We start from the raw sequence: 22,321 nt of genomic DNA on the forward strand, positions 1-22,321 counted from the left end.
CCTGTCTACTCCCCTGTACTTCCTCATTCCACCACCATGTCTCCTTGCTTTCCTTCCTCTGTCCCGATGTGATACTAAGAACCTTTCTAGCCGTCTCCCTTACTAGCTCTGCTGTAGTTACCCAGCTATTTGGTAACTCTTCACTGCCACCAAGTGCCTGTCTTAACTCATCCCTGAACTCCACCTCACAATTACCCTTTTTCAATTTCCACCATTTGATCCTTGGTGCTGCCCTCACACTCCTCTTCTTGATCACCAGCGTCATCCTACAAACCACCATCCTATGCTGCCTAACTACACTTTCTCCGGTCACCACTTTACAGTCTCCAATCTCCTTCAGACTGGCCCTCCTACATAAGATATAATCCACCTGTGTGCATCTTCCTCCACTCTTGTATGTCACCCTATGCTCCTCTCTCTTGTTAAAATACGTATTCACCACAGCCATGTCCATCTTTTTTGCAAAATCCACTACCATTTGACGTTCTGCATTCCCTTGTTTAACACCATACCTACCCATCTCTTCCTCATCCCCTCTGTTCCCTTCACCAACATGCCCATTGAAATCTGCTCCAATCACCACTCTCTCACCCTTGGGTGCAGTCATCACTAATTCATCTAATTTACTCCAAAATTTTTCTTTCTCATCCATTGCACACCCAACTTGTGGAGCATATGCATTAACAACATTCATCATTACACCATCAATTTCTAGCTTCATAAACATGACTCTATCCGACACTCTTTTCACCTCCAAAACACTCATAGCATACTGTTCCTTCAGAATAACTCCTACGCCATTTCTCCTCCCATCCACACCATGATAAAACAATTTGAACCCACCTCCGATAAACCTAGCCTTACTCTCCTTCCATCTGGTCTCTTGCACACAGAGTATACCAACCAACCTTCCTTCTGTCCATCATATCAGCTAGCTCTCTCCCTATACCAGTCATGCTGCCAACATTCAAAGTTCCAACCCTCACTACCACAGTCTTAGCCTTTCTCCTCTCTTCCTGCATTCGGCCATGCCTTCTGCCTCTTCTCCTCCTTCGGCCAACAGTAGCCCAATTTCTGCCAGCACCCTGTTGGTTAACAGTACTGGTGGTGGTCATTGTTAACCCAGGCCTCGACTGATCTTATATGGAAATATTTACTGGTGATTGCATTAAATGATTTGGCGAAGTTTTAGGCCAGATGCCCTTCCTGACGCAACTCTCCCCATTTATCTGGGCTTGGGACCGGCACAAAGAAATGCACTGGCTTCTGCATCCCCTTCTGATGCTATCTATCCATGTAATTATTCATCACAGATGGGTAAGAGTCCCCAGCTACTATGTGTCCTGGGTGGCCTCAAGGAAGAATATGCCGGAGCATGGAGGAACCAAAGGAAGCCCTGTTCCTAGACACCATATCCAATGTATAATGTGAAATGAAGGTATGTGGATTTGACCAAGTTGCAGCAGCACAAATCTCATCAATGGAAAGTCTAGCCAAGAAGGCTGATGACATAGCAACAGATTTATTAGAATGAGCCTTAACTGGTCTGGGTAACTATAAATGCCTACTAGCATAAATGAAAGAAATACAACTAGCAACCCCCCTGGAAATAGTCATTTTGGAAACTGCCTGGCCCCTCCTGTTATGAGAGAAGGACACAGAGTTGGTCCAACCCCCTAAATTTCTCAGTCCTTTTTAAATAAAAATGTAATTGCCTGTGAACGTCTAAACAATGCAAAATGTATTTTCCCTTATTAGAATAATTAGGGAAGAAAGCAGGTAGCTGAATCGATTGACTGAGATAAGCTTCTGAGGCCCTTGGGAAGAAAGGATTTGTTCTGTGGGACACCCTGTCCTTATGAAACATCATGAACAGATGCACTAACACTGATGCACAAAGCCTGAAGTTCCAAAACTCACTTGGCAGAAGTAATGGCCACTAAAAAAGCCCATTTTCCAGGAAAGGAATCTCATATCACATGAACCAGCCAATTCAAAAGGTTTTTGCATCAGGGACTGCAGCATGAAGGTCAATTCCCATGGCAGGGATGGATCCGTAACAAGCCTAAGAAGAAATACTCTTTTCAGAAAGGCTTTACACAATGTGAAAGAAAATGCAGGCTCATCATTGATATGGAAATTAAATATCGCAACCAACTCTAGCTTAATAGTAGAAAAACTCGCCCCATCCTGAAAAAGAGAAGACAAAAAAAGCAAAATATTAGGGATTAGGGGCTGAAAAGGTGTCCAGATTTCATTGTTTGGCCCAAATGGAAAACCTTCTCCATTTAATGGAATATACCTTCTTCATAGATGTTTTTTGAGAAGCCACAATAATTTCCCTCACTGGGGAAAGAAGCCTGTGAAAGGATTACTGGAACTGTAGAAACCATGCGGTTAGATGAAGGGTCCAGAAATTCGGAAGTGGAATCCCCCCAGGGATGAGAAATAAGATCTGGAGAGGGATCTATCATCCAAGGAGGATACTTCAGATGAGACCTCAGGAAGGATAACCACACCTGATGAGGCTAGAAAGGGGCAATGAGGATGAGAAAGGTCTTCAAGCAATGAGGATGAGAAAGTCTTCAGGCGATGAGCTTTCTGAAGGACTTTGGATATCAGAGGAATGGGAGGGTAGGCATAGAGGAGACCCAGAGGCCAATCGTGAACTAGAGAATCCCTGTGTGACTCCCCTGCTGGGGGATTAAGGCTAAGTAATTGCTGCATTTATGACTGAGTGGGGAGGCAAAGAGACTGCAGCAAGGCTGACCCCAATAGTCGAAGATTTGTCTCACCACTGACAGATTGAGGGACCACTCATGAGGACTCAAGATGGACCTGCTGAATCTGTCGGCCAGCATGTTGGAACTCCCAGGAATGTGATTTGCAAGGAGAAAGCACCTTGAAAACATCACACATTCCTACACTCTCATGGCCTCTCTGCGCAGAGGATAAGACTGTGGGTTCCCCCTTGCTTGTTGATATCCCAAACAGCCATGTTGTCCATCTGAATATGGTCCCCAGAGTTAGGCATTCCTGAAAGGCTTGCAGTATTAGGACTGTTCTTATTTCCAGGACATTTATGTGAAATTTGGTTTCTGCAGGGGACCATGTGCCTTGTACTGGCCTGCCCTGAAAATGCCCCCCCAGGGAGGAGTGTCTGGTCTTGGGTGGGGGAAGACAAAATGGCCTGCCTAGACATAGATCCTGAGACTGAAGCCACCAAGTAAGAAGATTCCTGCACACCTGGGTCAACTTTATGGTCATGGATGTGGGTTGAGATCGAATGGACCACTGGACTGCCAGGGTCCATTGGAGAACTCGCATGTGATATCTGGCAAGAGGAACTAACTGAAGTGAGCCAATGGGCATGATAGATCCAGCAAGAGAGAGACCTGATCTTGAGTTAGCTGCACCCTGCGGGGAGTCAGTGCTACAGTCTCTGATACCGTGTCCAGTTGAACTCCAGATTTTTGTCTCTGCACTAGATTGGATTTGGGATGATTTACCATGATGCCTAGAGACTGGAAAAGATTGAGGACATATCTGGTGGCCAGAGATAGTCAGTGTCTCATGGGAGCCGTGAGGAGCCAATCGTCCAGGTATGGAAAAACCTGGCAACCTTTCAGCCAGAGATGAGCTGCCAACACTTAAACATTCTGGGGCTGTGGTGAGTCCAAATGACAGGGCTCTGAACTGGTAATGATTGGACCCCAGCCAAAAGCGTAAATGTCTCCTGGAGCATCTGTTGATCTTTATATGATCGTACAAGTCCTTAAGATCCACTGAACACATCCAATTGTCTTTGCACAGGAGAGGCAGAATGGACTGAACAGTGACCATCCAGAACTTGGACTTTTTGCCAGATTGAGCTCGCTGAGGTCGAAAATCGGACACAGGTCCCCGGTCTTCTTTGGCACCAAAAAGAAGCAAGAGTAAGTTCCGGACCCTCATCCTGTGGGGACCTCTTGAGTGGCTCTTTTTCAAAGAAGGTATTGAACCTTGAGATAGGCCACCTCCCTTTGGTGTGGTGGAACATCCGGAGAAATTTTCAAATTGGAGGGGGCTGAATGGAGTAACGCCTGGAAATAATTTTTAGCACCCACTGATCGGAGGTGAGACTTGTCCATGCTAGTGTGTGAAGGGAGAGTCGACCCACAACTGCCTCCAGGACAGTCGGTCAGCATCTCAGGAATGTTAAAGAGCTTCTCCGTAAAGGGTTCCCAGGAGACCTGGTACTGCAAACCCCCTCTGCCCCTGGGGCGGCATCTGTCATTGAATCCCCTGCCCTGACTTGCGGAAGAGGATTCCTGGGGAGCATCCTGAAAGGAAGACTGAGTCCTCCAGAACCAAAGTTTACTTCCTCTCTGAGTCTTAGAAAAGGACAGTTGGAGCATAGAAAATGTGATGAAAAGAGTCTTGCCTTCCTGCAGGTTAAAGTATCCTTAACAAATGGTCCAAACAAGGTGGCACATTCTGTCTAATAGCAATGCTGGTGCCTGCCACTCGAGAGGTGCCCTCTGCAGTATTGGAGATCAGCCTCATTGAAGCATTAGCCAAAGAGGATAGAGTAGACAGCCTCAGAGAGACCAGTTTGAGACTCTGTGGAGCCAGCAACTCTGACAGGAAAGTGGTAAGCTCCGAAACCAAATCCCCCTGAAGCAGAGTAAAATGAACCAAGTAATTAGCTGCTCTCAGTCCAAAGGTAGCTGAGGCAAACACATACTTTCCAAAATGGTCCATCACCCAGGACTCCCTGTTCGGCGGATTGACTGAGGAGTTTTGCTCAGCTAGCTGCTTCTTAGTAGCAGCAGCCACCACAATGGCATCAACAGGGACACCTTTGCTGCAGAATGTTATGTCCTTGGGTGGACTGAGGAATTTGTCAGCTTTTTTGAGCACAGGTTCCACTGTGTCTGTCTCCTTCTAAGCCCTGCTGGTGATAAGGTCCACAAGTTCATCCGCAGGGGAGAAAACCCAGGGAGGAGATATACCCATCTCGAAGACCTTCGGGAACATGGATTCCTCTGAAGACACAGTTGGTGAAGACCAACCACCTCATTTCCTGAAGAACCTTGAGGATGTCCCAAAGAAAACTTCCTCAGACGTCTGGGGGACCCATCTCACTCCTCAAAATCCATGTCCTCAGGGACTCTCTTGGGGAGTCCCAAGTGCCTTCTCTTACACTTTCTTTTCTGAGGGGGGTTCCTCTATGGTGAGCCTAGGGGAGGACTCAAAAGAGACTGGTACCCAAGTGGGGCTATGCCTGCATGAAGGTGCTCATAGGAGGGCTGACCCTGGAAGGATGATGAGGCCTCAACACACAAACCTGAGAGAGGCTGGGGAGGACCTAGAGAACGAGGAGAGGTAACTGCCAAACTGGACCACTCTACTGCCTGGAAGACTTATGGGCTGGATGATGCTCCCATGCTCCCCAGTGGCCGGGGCCACTTGGGAAGGGAGAAGAGACTCTGACACAGCACCGAATTCCCCTGATGATATTGGCTCCAAACTGTCCAGCACCAAAGACGCCAAAGGAGGGGAACAGTCCAAAAAATCCAGACCAAAATCCACCCCAAAGGGAATTCACACCGACTTCTCGGAGACAAGGTGCAGCCTGGTCTGAGGGCAGCAGAACAGAGACAGCCAGGTACCCTGATGGTGTTGAGAAGGCTGGGGTAACCCGATACCATCAGCCTCTCATTAGAAATCCCATAGTCCTGACATTCCAGAACCGGATGGATTGGAAGAGGATGGTGGAGTCCTGCATATGAGGAGGGTCCCCTAGCCACCTGGGCCAGGACGGTAGCAAGCCCAACTTGATCTGGGTCTTGAGGAAACTCCTAATCATCCTATCCATGTCCAAGGGAAGGCGACTTCTGTAGGATCTGGAGAAAACTGATGAGTGGACAGATCTAGCTGGATAGGTGACCTTGGAACCCATCACCCTATGGTACCGGGAAGGGGATCTGGTCTGACGAGATGGGTCCAATTTTCTAGATGATCGAGAACAACTCTTGATAGTAATGGGATTCAACAGAACTGTCTGATCTGAAAGTCTAGTGGGATCCAAAGTTTTAGATGGCGTGCCAGATGAATCCAACAAATGGGACAGATCTGGGGATGGCTTGCACCTACTTGTATCCGAAGGCCTTGAATCTGGGAGTCTGAGCAGAGGCTCTCAGAGTGGTGGATTTTGGATCTGAAGCCGAAGAGGCTAGGCTCGGATCCTGGGATCTGGGATCCAAGAGCCTAGGCTTCTTAGAGATGAAAAAGACGACCTCCCCAGAGGAAAGGGGGGGGGGTTTCTTCAGTTCCTGAGAGGGCTTGGAGGGAGAGTCCAAGGGCAGCCTCCCTCAGGTTTGTGTGCTGTGGCCTCATCATCCTTCCAGGGTCAGCCCTCCCATGAGCACCTTCATGCAGACATAGCCCCACTTGGGGTACCAGTCTCTTTTGAGTACTCCCCATGGCCCTCATGGAGCAATGCAGTAAGCTGCTATTGAGACAAGCCCTTCAACAACAGCTTATTGCAGTGCCCCATGAGGGCCCTGGGGTTCAGTGCATCACACATGTCACATTCAACCTTCAGGTGTGCTGACCCCAAGCATTCCAGACTATCCTTGTGTGAGTTGGAACATGGCATCTTCCTACTACATGAGGAGCATCTTTAAAAACGGAGGGTTTTTCAGCCATGTCGACACAATCACACGCTAGCTATAGATAATCTAACCCCCAAAAATAAAACAAAAGGATACAGAAAGATATATATTTTAAACTACCCTAAAGGAAAAAAGGGTGGGAAACAGTAGACACCACAAAGAAGAGGTGGGGATCTCAGCTAAATCAAAGCATCTAGCAACCAGAAGAGGAGGTAAAAATAACTACCAATAGAGACATAAAACCCCAAGAAACTAATCACTTATCTGCTATGACCTACAAGACCCATCTATGTTGAAAAGTGACACAGATGGCACCAGATCTAAAGATTTAGAAATATTACATCTATTTGACCATAGATCTTGAATTGAAGTTATTAATTCCTTTTCAAAAAAGGGGAGATGACTTCACATTCATGTACATCCACTCAGCTATTATTTCAGAATCATGTCACCAGCATTTAATTCTGTTTGATTTATACATAATTATAAGTTTGTTAGGAGTGACAAAAGCTATGTGTAAGAATTTCCAAGTGAAAATTTTCCAATGTAAAGAAGATGTAGATGTTCATCGTGTTTCACTGTTGCAGTCATGACTGTGGGGTTCTCCCCTGCCGGCAGGCAGTCCTCAGTCGGCCAGAATCCCAAAGTCTGGGTCCGGCATCGGCTGCTCAGCCATGCTTCCTGACATCAGAGCACCAGGAGTGCAAAGCTGACAGCCGACGCCATGTTCTCCAGTCTTTCTTGCTGTGCGGTGATAGCAGTTCACATTTGCCGGTCGGCTGACTCCTGACAATTTTTTATTAACGTACTTCAGTCTGAAGACTTTCTTCTCCTACTCAAAGCTAAGTACCCCGTTGGGGAAAATTTTTTCTTGCTCCAGTTCGATGTCAGAAAAAGTTAATAATTGTATTTCATGTGGGAAGCAAATACCTCATAAGGATTTTCATTCTTACTGTATTCCTTGCTTAGGCCCTGACCACGACGTAGCTAGTTGTCGGTTTTGTGCTAGATTCAATCAACGTACGATTAAACGAAGGTACGATTTTGCATTTCATTACTTCGGTAGGCGTTTTAATTACAAAATGTCATTGGACTCGGTTCCGGCTACCGGAGTTCACAAACAATGCAAGGATAAAGACAGGTCTCCGAGGTCCAAACCAGACGATATTGTACAAGCAGAGCCAGCTTCAGGTTCGGCCATCGTCAGTGAGGCGCTTTTGCAGCCCCTGTCGTCGGCCATTTAGGAACCAATGGCCGAGACGGACTCCCACGAGGAACCAACTAGGCCTTTGAATATTTCTGTTGCAGGACCTTCGGACAATGCTCCTTTGGATGGGTCCGGAGCCGCTGTGCAGGTACCGGCTTCCGAAGGGGTTTTCAGGCCTACTCAGCTTCTAATAAAGGCAAAGCCAAAGACAAAGGCAAAGACTCCTTCCAAATCAAAGACTACAGCCCAGGCCTCTTCTGAGCCGGCACCCAAGTCTCAGAAACAGTTACTTAAGATGGCGGAGGACTTACTTACTATGATTAGGGGTTCACATCCCCCTCCAGATAAAAGGCCAAGGCAGGAAGTGTATTATGACTCCTCTGATCAGGCTTCTGTTTCTTCAGTTTCTTCTTCTGACCAGGAGTATTCTTTCCCTCCTTATGAGGATTCTGATGCTGAGGAATCCATTCGTTCAGCTTCTCCCCCTGAGGATTTCTCTTTTGGGGAAACTTTACATGAAATGAGGGAACATTTTCACTGGGAAGGACAGGAGTACTCGGAATCTAAGAAAAGACTTAGGGATTTTCTTCTCCTTCCCCAACATAGACCCCTGGCTATCCCTCCTATTTTGGATATTGTGGATGATGCTTTTTCGGAGGCTAACTTAACTCCTGACTCTTTTCCTCCAGCTCCTGTTAAGCCAGACAGGTATTATAGGGTTCCTGATTCCCACCAGTTTTTATACAAGAATCCTATTGCTGATCCTGAAACCATTTCTCGGGGTCCTAAAGGGGTTAAGGCCGCTACTGCTAAAAACCCCATTCCCACCGAGAAGGATTCCAGATCTTTAGAAAGATGGGGCAAAAAAGTGTACACTTCTGCTACTTTATCTATTAGGGCTTTAAACTGTCAATTTCATATGCTGAAATACCAGCAATTTCTTCTGTCTGTTTTGAAGCAAAAGATAACTTCCATTTCCGCCTGTGCAGATGATAAGGAATTACATGACTTAATGCATGCCACTGAACAAGTTGGGAAGCATGGTTTACACTGTGGATTTGATGCCTTGGAGGCTTCTTGTAGGGCTGCTGCCTCTGGCACAGTCATTAGAAGACATGCTTGATAAAAGGAACAAAACTTGCCAGATCAAGTAAAAGCTAAGTTATTGGATGCTCCTGTTCAGCATAATGTTTTGTTTGGACCTAAGGCTGAAGAGGTGATAAAGAAGATGGAGGACAAGGCAAAATCCATGCAAATGGTTAAAGATTTCTTACAAGTACAGCCACCCAGATTTAGTAGGAATTGGCTTACAAAAAATTGGTCCTTTCCCAATTCAGACAGGCCTCAGAGGGGGTAGATACAGACGCTCCCGAGGTAGGCCTCAAACGCAAGCCTCTTTTAGACCAAGACAGTGGACTGCTTCCACCCCTAGGGGAGGAGAGGACAGGTCGCACGCTCATAGAAAACAGGCTCAATGACACCCTCTGTTGGGCTGCAGGAACTTCTTGCCTGGAAGCCCCTCTCAGAGGAAAACTTTCTCTTTTTCACCTAAATTGGACTCATATAACCCAAGACAAGTAGGTTCTGGATGTGGTTTCAAGAGGTTACAAATTCCATTTTCATACCCTTCCAAGACCAAGCGGATGGCCAGATCTTCCAAAACATCAATGGTTAGAGGCCTTAAACCAGGTGGAAGCTCTTTTGGCTATGAAAGCCATAGAACTGGTTCCACTCTCAGAGATGGGACAAGGTTTTTACTCGAGGCTCTTTCTAGTCCCCAGAAAACAAAATTCATGGAGACCCATTCTGGATCTGTCAGTCTTGAACACTTTCCTCGAGATACCAAAATTCAAGATGCTTACTCTACAGCAGCTACTTCCAATGCTGACCAAAAATGCATGGATGGTAACTTTGGATTTAAAGGAGGCATATTTACACATTCCCTTCAGGCAGGAATGCAGAAAATACCTCAGGTTCAAGGCCGGATCGAGGCACTTTCAATTCTCTGCACTGCCCTTTGGATTGTCTACTGCACCCAAGGTCTTCACCAAATGCCTGGCTCCAGTAGTAGCGTATTGCAGACTCAAGGGAATTCAAATTTACCCTTATCTGGATGACTGTCTTATTCAGGCAGACAGCAGGGATGTCTTACTCCAGCATCTAGAATTTGTTCAGAATCTTCTCAAGTTCCTGGGATTCACTGTAAACATAAAAAAGTCAAATTTGACATCCTCACAACAGATAACTTTTCTGGGTGCTCTTCTAAACACAACAACCCAGATGGCATTTCTGACATACGAAAAACAATTACAGCTGGCTTCAACTTTCAAAACCTTGGCAACATTAACTCAGCTTTCTGCAAGGAAATTCCTGCAGGCTTTGGGTAACATGGCCTCCTGCATCCTTCTCGTACCATATGCAAGACTACATATGAGGAAAATACAGTGGTACCTAAAAAGTGTATGGTCTCAGCATTGCCACAGTTTAGACATACAGATAACCATCCTGCCTTGTCTTCAAAAGGAATTCCTTTGGTGGTCCAAGGCATGCACTCTAAACAACGGAAAATCCTTCAGTCTGCCTCCAGCCACTCTGATACTAACCACGGACGCTTCAGATTATGTATGGGGAGCCCATTTTCAGGGCAACTGTCTGCAGGGCCTTTGGACAAAGGATCAGAAGCACCTGCATATCAATTTAAAGGAAATGTTAGCCATTCAGAATGCTCTATTGGCTTTCAGGAATCTTCTACAACCAGGACAACTACTGATACGGACAGACAACACCACAGTTATGTGGTACATAAACAAGCAAGGGGGATCTCATTCCTATCCCCTTTGCAGACTAGCCATGAATCTATGGAACACGGCTCTAGCTTGCAAACTGGACCTTCAGGCTAAGTTTCTACCAGGGAAGCAAAACTTCCTGGCAGACAGTCTGAGCAGAAACCTTTCGGACCCACATAAATGGATGCTGGACACCAAAATATTTGAGATGATTACAGCTGTCTGGGGATGTCCTTACATAGACCTCTTTGCATCCCATCTCAATCATCAACTACAGATTTTTTGCACCAGGACATTCAACGAACTAACTTGGAAAGTGGATGCACTATCATTCAGTTGGAGAAATCTCTCGGGCTATGCCTTCCCGCCTCTACCTCTTCTTCCACAAGTGTTATTAAGATCAAACAGGACAAGCCGAAGATGATAATATTGCTGGCCCCAAATTGGCCTCGACAGTTTTGGTACCCAACACTGAAAAACCTTTGTCTGGAGCCCCCTTGGGTATTACCACAGACTCCGAACCTTCTGTCCCAACACCAGGGTCAGGTTCTGCATTCCCATGTCAAAACTCTCAGCCTGACGGCCTGGTTAATCCAGGGTCCATGATTCATTGTCTCCTACCCAAGCAGGTTATGGATGTCATTTTAGAAGCCAGATGTCCTAGCACTAGGAAATATTATGCAGGAAAATGGAAAAGATTTTGCTCCTGGATGCAGGCTCAGGATTCAGATACTCTTATTCCTAACATTCCTCTGATTTTGCTTTACCTGACAGACCTCTTACATAAGGATCTCTCTTTCTCTTCCATAAAGATACATGCCTCTGCTATTTCTGCTCATTATAATACAGACCCTCCAATCTTTTCCCACCAGCTCATGAGATAGTTTCTCAGAGGAGCTAAGAACTTAAGGCCCCCTAGATCTCCACCCATTCCTGCTTGGGATCTCAACTATGTTTTGGAAAAACTCACCTTACCTCCTTTTGAGCCTGCTGCCACTTCTGACATCAAGTTTTTATCTTGGAAGACAGCTATCCTGTTAGCTCTGACCTCTGCCAGGAGAGTTTCGGAGTTGCAAGCTCTCATGGCTGTGGAACCTTATATTATTTTTCATCAGACATAAAGGGGGAAAGGATCTTGCAATCCTTGGATGTACACAGGCAACTATGTTTTTACCTGGACAGAACCAAGGACATCAGAAAATCAGAGCAATTGTTTGTTTCTTATGCTTCAAGTTCCCAAGGTAAAGCCATTTCAAAACAGACCATTTCTAAATGGATTGCTCATGGAATCAGATTTTGCTATTCACACCATGGAAAGCAAATCCCAGGGAGTATAAGGACTCACTCTACCAGAGCTGCTGCCACTTCAGCTGCCTTTCTCAGGGCTAAGAGATTTTGGAAGATGCAACTTGGAGTTCAGTGCATACTTTTTCCAAGCACTACAATCTACCTTTCTACTCTAAGTCTAGGGCAGGCTTTGCTTCTGCAGTCTTGCAGGGCCTTTTAGCTGCCCCCTCTACTTTATGACCACCTCCCTTTTATTCTGCTTTGGGATTCAACCCTACAGTCATGACTGCAACAGTGAAACACGATGAACATAGTACCGTTGTGTACACTTACCATAAATGTAGATGTTCGAGTGTCTTCACTGTTGCAGTCTGGGTTACCCTCCCTCCTGTCCCCTCTTATTTTTTCTTTGTGTGGTTCCCCTCTTCACCCTTCTTCTGAGGTGTATTTGCAAGGGGTATGGGATCTTACTCATTTTGGAACACCTGACATCTGGGGCAAGAAAAACTGGAGAACATGGCGTCGGCTGTCAGCTTTGTACTCCTGGCGCTCTGACATCAGGGAGCATGGCTGAGCAGCCGGCGCCGGAACCAGACTTTGGGATTCTGGCCAACCGAGGACTGCCTGCCGGCAGGGGAGAACCCCACAGTCATGACTGCAACAGTGAAGACACTCGAACATCTACATTTATGGTAAGTGTACACAACTGTACTTTTTATCTGCAGATTTTAATATTTTTTGTATTCTTCAGAGAAGTCTTCATTATTAATTTGTGAGGAGCAGCTCCAACAGGAATTGTCTAAGTATGTGAAATCTAATTTGATAACATTTGTGACAAATATGATTTATTTTTCATTGCATTATTATTGATATTAAGAATTCCAATAATTTGGAGAAAATTTCTCAATTAGGTTAAATTTCTTATTAACCTCTGTGTCCATAAATTGTCTAAATATTTGTAAAATTAACCAATTCTTAGAATCTTGATTGTATTTGGGCCTTAAATTTTCAACAGTATATACATATATATCAAGACCACTTTAATAATTGATGCCAAAATTTAAGTTACTTTGTTGTTTCAGTACTTGGATTTTGTTGAAGTTATGAGCAGTCCTTTGTATATGCAATTGGAAACATAGAAAATATTAAGTCTTTAATACAATGGTTAGAATATGTGAACTTTTGGAAAGAGGAAATTGTATTATTTAAATAGGGAATTTGAGAAGAGGGTGTAATTCCATTTATGCAAACATCTTTTAATAACCAGATAAAAGGGAAGGCATCCCTGATCAGTATTAGCAAGAAACTTTGCTCCACCATAAAAGCCTCAAAGGCAAACGTCGAAAGAAAAATTGCCAAAGACTCCAAAGATAATCACAAGGCATTGTTCAGTTACATCAGGAACTTGGGAGGAAACACCCAGAACTGCTCAGAGCTAATACAAAATGGCACAAAATACACGGAACCGACTGACATTGCCAACATTCTGGCTGACAGGTTCAGTGCAAATTTTATCCCCCCTTCCCCCCTAAAAGGGCCTGTGTCTATGCCAAATTAATGTAATCCCCCAGATATCTCAGACACGCAGGTAAAAGCAGCCCTCTCCAAAGCTAAAAATACAGCGTCTATGGGACTGGACGGAATACCGGGCTGTGTCCTGCACGAGCTCCAGGAAGAACTAAACCCCCCCACTTCTCACTATTCCAACTCGGCCTTAAAACAGGTAATGTACCCAAGGAATGGCGTACAGCAACAGTGATCCCTCGCCACAAGGGTGGCCCCACAACAGATCCTGTGAACTATCGCCCCAAAAGTCTGACTAGCTTAAATTTGCAAGGCTATGGAGCATATCATTATGGATCTCATAAACAAAGACATCGGGAACTTCCAGACACTGGACCCTACCCAGTTTGGTTTGGTTAAAGGCAGATCCTGCCTCCTAAACCTGGTTGACTTTTTTGAAACAGTCACCAAAGCCATAAATGAAGGTAAGGCAGTCCACACTGCCTATCTGAACCTCGCAAAGGCTTTCGACACAATACTTCACTCTGGAATCATAAACAAACTAACCAGCTTAAACATCAACCCATATGTCACAAGATGGGTTGCAAACTGGCTTACAGATAGAATGCACATGGTCAGGGTTGGAAGTGCCATGTCCGACTCTAAACCTGTTACAAGTGGAGTCCCACAGGGCTCAATCCTGGGGCCCCTCTTGTTCGGTATATAGTTCTCTGAAGTACAGGCCAGCACAAAAGTACTGTGGGCTTACCAAGTTTGCTGATGATTGCAAACTAGGAGCCATAATAGACTCCCCGTCCGACACAAGCATTCTCCAAAAGGGTCTTACGGAGACAGATGCCTGGTGTCACAGCCATGGCCTCAAGCTTAACTCCAAAAAATGCATAGTCATCCCCTTTGGGAAAAACAAGGTGCCCACTAATTACCACATAGGAGGTAGCCCACTAAGTATAGAAGAAGTAATCGGGGATCTGCGGACCCAGGTTGATAGTAACCTCTCCTTTGACAATCACATCACATTGCCAAAATGGTCAGAAAATCTTTCTATATTGACCATCTTATAACTAAAGGGTTCCCATCTAGATCTAGAGAGGTCATTGTGCCCCTATACTCATCACTCATCAGACCCATAATTGAGTACAATGCCCCATTTGGGATGTACCTTACCCGGCACCTGCAGCAGCTGGAGAGACCCCAAAAGTTCCTTACCAAAAGGATCATGGGCCTCAAACAGTTGCCCTATGCAACTAGGCTAAAGAAACTACAGCTCTACTCAGTTGCTTACTGCCTGCTCAGAGGCAACCTCTGCCTGACTTACAAGGCCATGTCCAACCCAGAATTAATGGACATGCTTCACCTTAAAAGAAAACAAATCCATTAGAGCCACATGCTCCTCAGACTTAAACCTCAGCACAGCAATAAATAGGACATGCTGGAGGGGTAGATTCATATCCCAAAGGCTTCCCACACAATGGAATAAAATCCCAATTCACGTAAGACAAAGCCCCTCGCTGGCCCTCTTCAAGAGAAATCTTGATGGGTGGATGGAAAACCGTAAGTTTACACCTGGGATCACTCCAGTGGCACTACTGGAAAGAGGCTCTAGAAGTTAAATTATAAGGGTGGAGAGTTTGGCTAGGCTTATAAATGCCCTAGGGCAGATAGTTTTATCTTAGGTTCATAGGTTTATACTAGGCTATTAGGAACTATTTGTTTGACTGGTTGTGATATATTTATTAATAATAATTCTTGATGTATTTGTTTCCATTTTTGACTCATAAGATGAATTTATCCACTATGCTATAACTTTTACAATTGTTGAAGTATCATACAGTTGAGAATGGGAACCCTATTCCACCATTATCCCAATCTTTTTCTGTGCCACTCAAAGGAAACTCTTGATTTGTTAGGATGCCAAAAAATGTAAGTAGAACATTATTTATCTTCATCATCAAGTTTTTGGTGGCGATGGTACTAAATATTGCAAGACAAACAATATTTTAGGGAGAATTAATAAGCATTAATCGTTCTTCCATGGTAAAGCAGAATTTGTTCCAATTTGTTGCTAAACTTAAAATTTCATCAACAACCTGTTGAAACTTTGCATGATTTCTTTACTATTAGACATAATGGTTATACCAAGGTATTTCATTTTATTGCTGTTCCAAATTAAGTTAGAATATTTTTGTATGAATGTTTTAAATTATTATTAATTAATAATGTTTATTATGATTAAATCTCAAGTTTAAAATTTCTTCAAACTGACTCTTAAAACTAATTATATATTGCAATTGATTCTCTTTCTTATTGTTAGTAAAATATCTTCAGCAAACAGTTGAATCTTTAGTTAAAAATCTTCTTTAATTTTGATACCATTAATGTTCTTATTAGATATAATACTATTAGCAAAGGGTTCTATTGCTAATGGCAAAAAGTAAAGGTGATAATGGACAACCTTGTTTTGCGCCTTTTTGTATTTTAAAGGAATTAGAAAGAAAATAACCTATTTTAACATAAGCACAATAGTTATTGTATAACTTAGAAATTAATGCAATTAGCTCAGGTCAGAACCTATACAGTTAAGTGTTTTAAACAGATACAACCAATTAACTGAGTCAAACAGCCTTATCTAAATCAAGTCTAATGATAGAAAGTTTTTTATTATTTTGATTTCCATAGTCTATTAATGTATGTATTCTTATTATAGTATTCTATACTTGTCTATTTAAAATGCAATTTGATCATTTTTAATTGGTATAGGTATAAGTAGACTAATTCTGTTAGCTAAAATGGATATGAACATCATACAGTCCACATTTAAAATGAAATGAATCTGTATGATGAGCAGTTTGTAAGATCTTTATCTTGTTTTAAAGTAGGTGATACAAGGGAATATTTCCATGATGGGGGACTTCAGCAGTTGTTTTTATTTTTCTATAGACCTTATCTAATATTTTAACTGCATCATCCAATAGTATTTCATATAGTTCTGGTATAAGCCTGGCTTCTTACTATTTTTTAACTTTTTTATTTGATCTTTTAGATCTGTTAAAGTGAATGGTCTGTCTTTTTTTTTATTTGTTCACTTGTTTTATTATTTATATTTTCCCTTAGAAAAGTTTCAACTATATCATTATGTAGATTATTTGTATTATTATTTGTTTTTTCATAAAATATTTGAAAACACTCAAGAATGCCTTTAACAGCTGTTCTTTCTTTTTTATTATTTATGTGTGTTATAATTTCTTTCTTATGATTTAGTTTATTTTCTTTGCTCTAAGATCAAGTTTGTACAAGCTTAAATGATTTTCTGAATGTCTGAAATTTGTTTTTCCAGGTTTATTGAAACTTTATGATTTAGAGTTTCAACATATTTTGTTTCTAAGTTCAGACTAACTGATAATGTCATTTGGTTTTAGATGCAACTATAGTGCGTCTATTTTGGCCTGTAGTGCAGTCAGGTTTTTGTCCCATTCGCTTGTTTTATTAATATATACTAGCTTGTAACTTTTACATTTAAAAGTTACAAGCTGGTACTTCACCATTCATGTTTATTTCTAGGAAATTTTGCATCTCTTTACCATACCAAATCATTGAATCTTTTTATTTTAATAATGTACACTGGTAATCATCTGTGATGTATTAAAGTGGCAGTTTTTAAAATAATAAAGATTATGATGGTCAGATAATGAATATGAAATTATTGCAACTTCTCTGATATGTGATAACAGATTGTTTGACACAAAAATGTCATTGGTATTTGTTTGTGTTCCATATCTATATGAATGTTGGCTAAATTGAAGTGAGTTTGTTTTCCATAGCTCATATATATCCTTTAAATTAATTAGATTTATAAAAGTTAAGTGTTTTGCTGAAGATGTCATTCTTGGCTTTCTGTCTGCAGTGGAATCTTTGTCCGATAAAATACAGTGAAAATCACCAGCTGTTTTAAGTAATTTTTTACATCTTTAGCTCCAACCGCTGGAGTCCAATAAGAGTTCACCAATGTATATATGTATATAGTTTTCTGTTCTGCTCAGTTATAACAATGGTTAACATACCATTTTTGTCAATATAGATATATTTTACTTAAAGAATTACTGGCGAGTTCTTCCATAAAATGAGGGTGGCTCTTCTTTTAGCCAGAACCTGCTAAAACCAAGTGATTCTTTAATGAAAATTTATTTACATATTTATTAAGTAAATGTGTTTCCTGTAGAAATACTATTTGAGCTTTATGTAATTGCAAGTATTTGAAAATTCCTTTTCTTTACTGGATTATTCAGTCTATTAATATTAATAGATATACATTTAAAATCAGGCATTTATATAAGAGAGGAAAAAAATCACAGGTAAAATGAAATCATATTTATGTAAAAAAACTTATTATATACTTCATATGTATAAGAATATGAAATCTTCAGCTATGGACAAAACTTTGGAAACAAGTAAAAAATTACTTAATGATATAACTCTAAAACATTTTGCCATGGAATAATGTTTTCCTAGTTTGTTGAAAAAGACGAACTGCTTCTCAAACTCTCCATTACACTAACAATGCTTAGCTCATGCTTCTGATTCATATTTTTGGTATGCATCATCTTAAATCCCATCAGTGAGTTATGAATAAGAAATGTTACACAGTTATTCAGAATCTTTATTATACATTGACCAAACTGAATATCTCTACAGTCATCTTTCCCTGTACATCACATTATCTCCATGGTGTACTATAGGGACGGAGTCCGTTGTTATTCTCATATTTATTAATTTATGGTTTTATATTTTTCGGTTTTATTTACTGTGTTTAAAGTTGTTCATAGGATCATAAGTTCATAAATTAGTACCAGGCTGACTGCCCTTGTGGGCCATTCCAAGCCCAGCCAATTACTTCATGTGAGAATCAAACCCTGCACCCTGTGTCTATAAGGTGAACACCTTTATTTATTTATTTATTTGACATTTGTTGACCAGGTTAGCCCGACTGAGCAAAAGCTCCTTTTCAGTGGAGGCACGGGGAGAAAAGCTCCACAAGTAGTATACACATAAAATAGCATACTATATAAAAATACAGTAAGACTTAGAAATGAATTACGTAGTAATGTAGTACATTATTTACACATAGAGATTATATACAAGCCTATAAATCAAGCAGTATCATCACTTTAGTAGAGGAATGTCAGATAACCACCATCTCTCCTTCCCACCCTTGTAAACATATTTATAGACTTTAATTATATACATATTTACTTATTGTGATCTCTTTCTATTTGTTTGTATACCAAGTCTTATATTATTACTATATTTCTAGGTTTTATATTTTAGCTAGTGTAGAATGTCATATAATAGAACATTTATATTTACCCTTCTATATTTGATACTCTTTAATCAAGTACTACTGTTAGAATCAGTCCGGTTTTTCCTTAAATGTTTACGTCTAATAGTATCTGAACAAATCTTCCTTTTAAGATTCAAACTTTTCATAATCAGTTGTCAATGATGAAAGATATAAAAACAATGTCATCTTATACAGACGTTTTGTAGATGACATTCTTCTTTTTTGGAATGGTGATATTAAATCACTAAATGATTTTGTAGATTTTATGGGCTCAACTACCACCTTCCTAGAATTTACATATGAATGTTCTACTAATAAAGTAGATTTCCTTGATATTACCATCAGCAAGGATGATTTGAATAACATCACAACATCATTATTTAGGAAACCCTGTTGGAAGAATGGCATCCTCCATTTTGAGAGTATGCACCCCAGGCATATCTTCCCCAATGTGGTTAAAAATCAAATGTCTAGGATAGCTAGGCTATGTAGTAGGCCAGAGGATGTCAGTCATCATATGGACTTCCAGGAAGAATGTTTTTTTGATAGGGGATATCCATCTCCACTAATTATAAATCACAGAAGTAATGCTGTAGGTACATCTAGGTCATCACAAAGGAAGTGGCATTCTAGTTGCCAACTAGGAAGGAATAAGGGGAAAATTCATTATGATATTAAGTATACGAATGATACAAGTTATGTAAAAGACATCATCAATAACAACTGGAAGTTACTAAGCATGGACAAAGACCTATCCAAAATAGTGGGGGATAGACCAAGCTTTAGATATAGCAATTGTCTGAACCTTAAAAGACTATTGTGTAGGGAGAAGGTCAAAATTGAACCCCTAGACATTAGAATGAGATATAGACAAGGTACCTTTCCATGCAGGAAATGTGTTTGTAGATACATTTCCACTGCTCAAAAATTTGAACTCATAGATTTAGGTGTTGTTTTTTAGCCGAAATTTTATGCTACATGTGACACGACCAACGTCATTTATTTGGCCACCTGCGACCCCTGCGGAGCCTACTACGTGGGCATGACCGCACGTAGATTTAAGGACCGCATCTATAATCACGTGTATGACATCAGAAAAGGAAATGCCACTAATGTATTAGCTAGACACTGCCAACAGTTTCCATCACATATATTTAAATTTAGGGTTTTGCAGCTGTTGCACCATAATAGAAGAGAAGGAGACATTGTAGGTGCTCTTGAACTGAATGAACTAAAATGGATTTTAAACCTCAGGGCACATATAGAACCAGGTTTGAATTCGGCTCTCAGCATTAGACCTGCCCTTTTGGGTAGCAGATGAAGCCGTCTTAATATTGTCATCTTATTGATTCATTTTAATATATATCTAATGAAGGTATCCATTTCACATGGCCTTTTTATATGGCCTTTTTTCACTCTATTTCTGCCTTTGTACTTTTTCTTCTCTTTTTCCTTTTCCCCTCCTTCCCTCTCTTCCTTCACCATTTTTCACATCCACACCTTTTCTTTCCCCCCCCTTTTTCCGTCCCTTTCCTTCCCTTTCCCATTTCTCTCCCTTTTCCCCTCCTTTCCCTTCCTTTTCTTTTCTATTTTCATTTATCAACTATTGCCTTGTTTTCATTATTCAAATTGATTTTAGTTTATATTCATTATGGCACCTTATATTCAATGGTGTTTTTAAACGACTCATTTGAAGACATTGCATTTATATTTTATTGACATTGCATATTGCAAATGGGTCTTCATATGCTTACTCATGTGTATATAGTTTTTTATATATGGATTAATTTGTATCCAAGGCGCTGCCTTATTATATACATTCTTATAAATATGTACATTATATAATTAAATTAGTAGGTAGACTTTAGAAGAATTGTATTTAAAGTACTTATATATATTTTTTAAGTAAGTGTATTTCTTTCAGGCAGCTGTTAGAAGCAACTTTGATGGTTTTAAGCATGACTACCCTTTTAAAATGCTGATAAACTTGTCTAAATTGATTGATTTAATTGTTTAATTAGGGTGGCGTGTTTTATATTTAAGGATGAGAATCTGCCTTTTGCAATGTAACCTGAGGAAGCGCACTAGGATAGTGCGTGAAAGCGCTTGTTCTCTCTCCAATAAATTACTTGCTTATTTATGGTGGTTCGTGGTGGTTCCTTGCAATTTCATAAGATATTTCTGTTTGCTCTACACTCCTTTTGCAAGGAACCTTTGGATGGTCGTACTTGGTTTGGTGCTAATATTACTTCTGCTTATTTTTTACCTGGTTGACCGACACACGATGGAGATGCCTAATATCGAACTTGATTACAATCCGGCAGGTACAAGCAGTACCGAGGACTGGAATGGACTATTTCATCAGCAGGACAACCCTCTTTTGAACTTTGATATCAAAGGTAGCACCTTACATGTTGTTATTCCTAGCACGGAAAACTTACAAGAATTTTATGGAGCGCTTAGGACACTGGAAAATGATCTTTACAAACTGCACCGACTTATTTGGCAGAGGAAGCATTTGGAGGCGTGCTTGCATTTTAAAGTCATTCCACGAGGCATGCGTGTCCTATGCATGCCGAGTTATGGGGATGCACACCCTGAACTCCTGCGGAGATGGCAACAGCTGAATATAGATCTCAGCAATAAATATATTCAGCTGCTCATCGACTACTTTTTACCTATTGAAGCTGAACTCATCACAAAGGTGGAAGGTGAGCACAAGAACATAACATTGTTATTTAAAAGTGACTTTTGTATGTCTAAGTTAAATAACATGCTGAGACAGCTTATGCTCTATAGTAATAAGCTTGAACAGATTAAGCTTAAAAAACTTAAGCGTGACTGCCATGATTTTCAATTGGGCCGCATTTTTGTGTGGCCGAGATTTAATGAAGTGGCTGTTACAGATGAGAATGATGACCAAGCTGATAATGCTCAGCTGAGCACACCGAGTACGACTAGCGTACCTAACTTACAGAATAATCCCTCTGTCAATATTATTTCCACTAGTGTGAATGTGGATGGGGACATCACCTTATCTGGCTCTTCACTTCCCTGCAATCAACAGTGCCTTAAAACATCAGAAATGACAGGAGCAAGACCTAAAACTAACATTCATAATTTGAATAATACTCCTGAAGTAGCGATTTCTTTAAACTTCCCTCTACCCTACAAGAATTGAGCGTTGGCACGCTCAACAAGCAGAGGAAGAGGCAAACGGAAACTATCGGGGGAAATACGAGAATCCAGGAGAAAAAAGAACTGAATACTCTGTTCTTTAATTTGACCTCTAGAGAGTTTACTGAAGTTGAATGTTCCGTTCTTAACAGGGGACTTTCCTTCATCCCTGTCTGATACTCTTATTATGCTTCGTATGTTTACGAGAAAATTAGCACTTAAACTATTGTATAAAGACTCTGATAACAGTGATGCCGCTTTCAACTCACTAGTGTTAAAAAGGAAGAGTACCTTTATACCACATATGTCAGGTCCAGTTGAATGTTTCCAGCGTGCTTGTGAATAT

At 41.3% G+C, this 22,321-nt stretch overlaps 1 protein-coding gene across 1 annotated transcript in view; it reads left to right on the forward strand.

Moving 5' to 3' along the window:
- The window catches only part of NBEAL1 (neurobeachin like 1), a 2,263,075-nt gene that overhangs the window by 2,129,579 nt on the left and 111,175 nt on the right, over window positions 1-22,321 (forward strand). The window lies entirely within an intron of this gene.

The sequence above is a fragment of the Protopterus annectens genome, chromosome 6.part1, assembly GCF_019279795.1.
Source record: "Protopterus annectens isolate FY-2018-M chromosome 6.part1, PAN1.0, whole genome shotgun sequence".
In the NCBI taxonomy this organism is placed as follows: Eukaryota; Metazoa; Chordata; order Ceratodontiformes; family Protopteridae; genus Protopterus; species Protopterus annectens.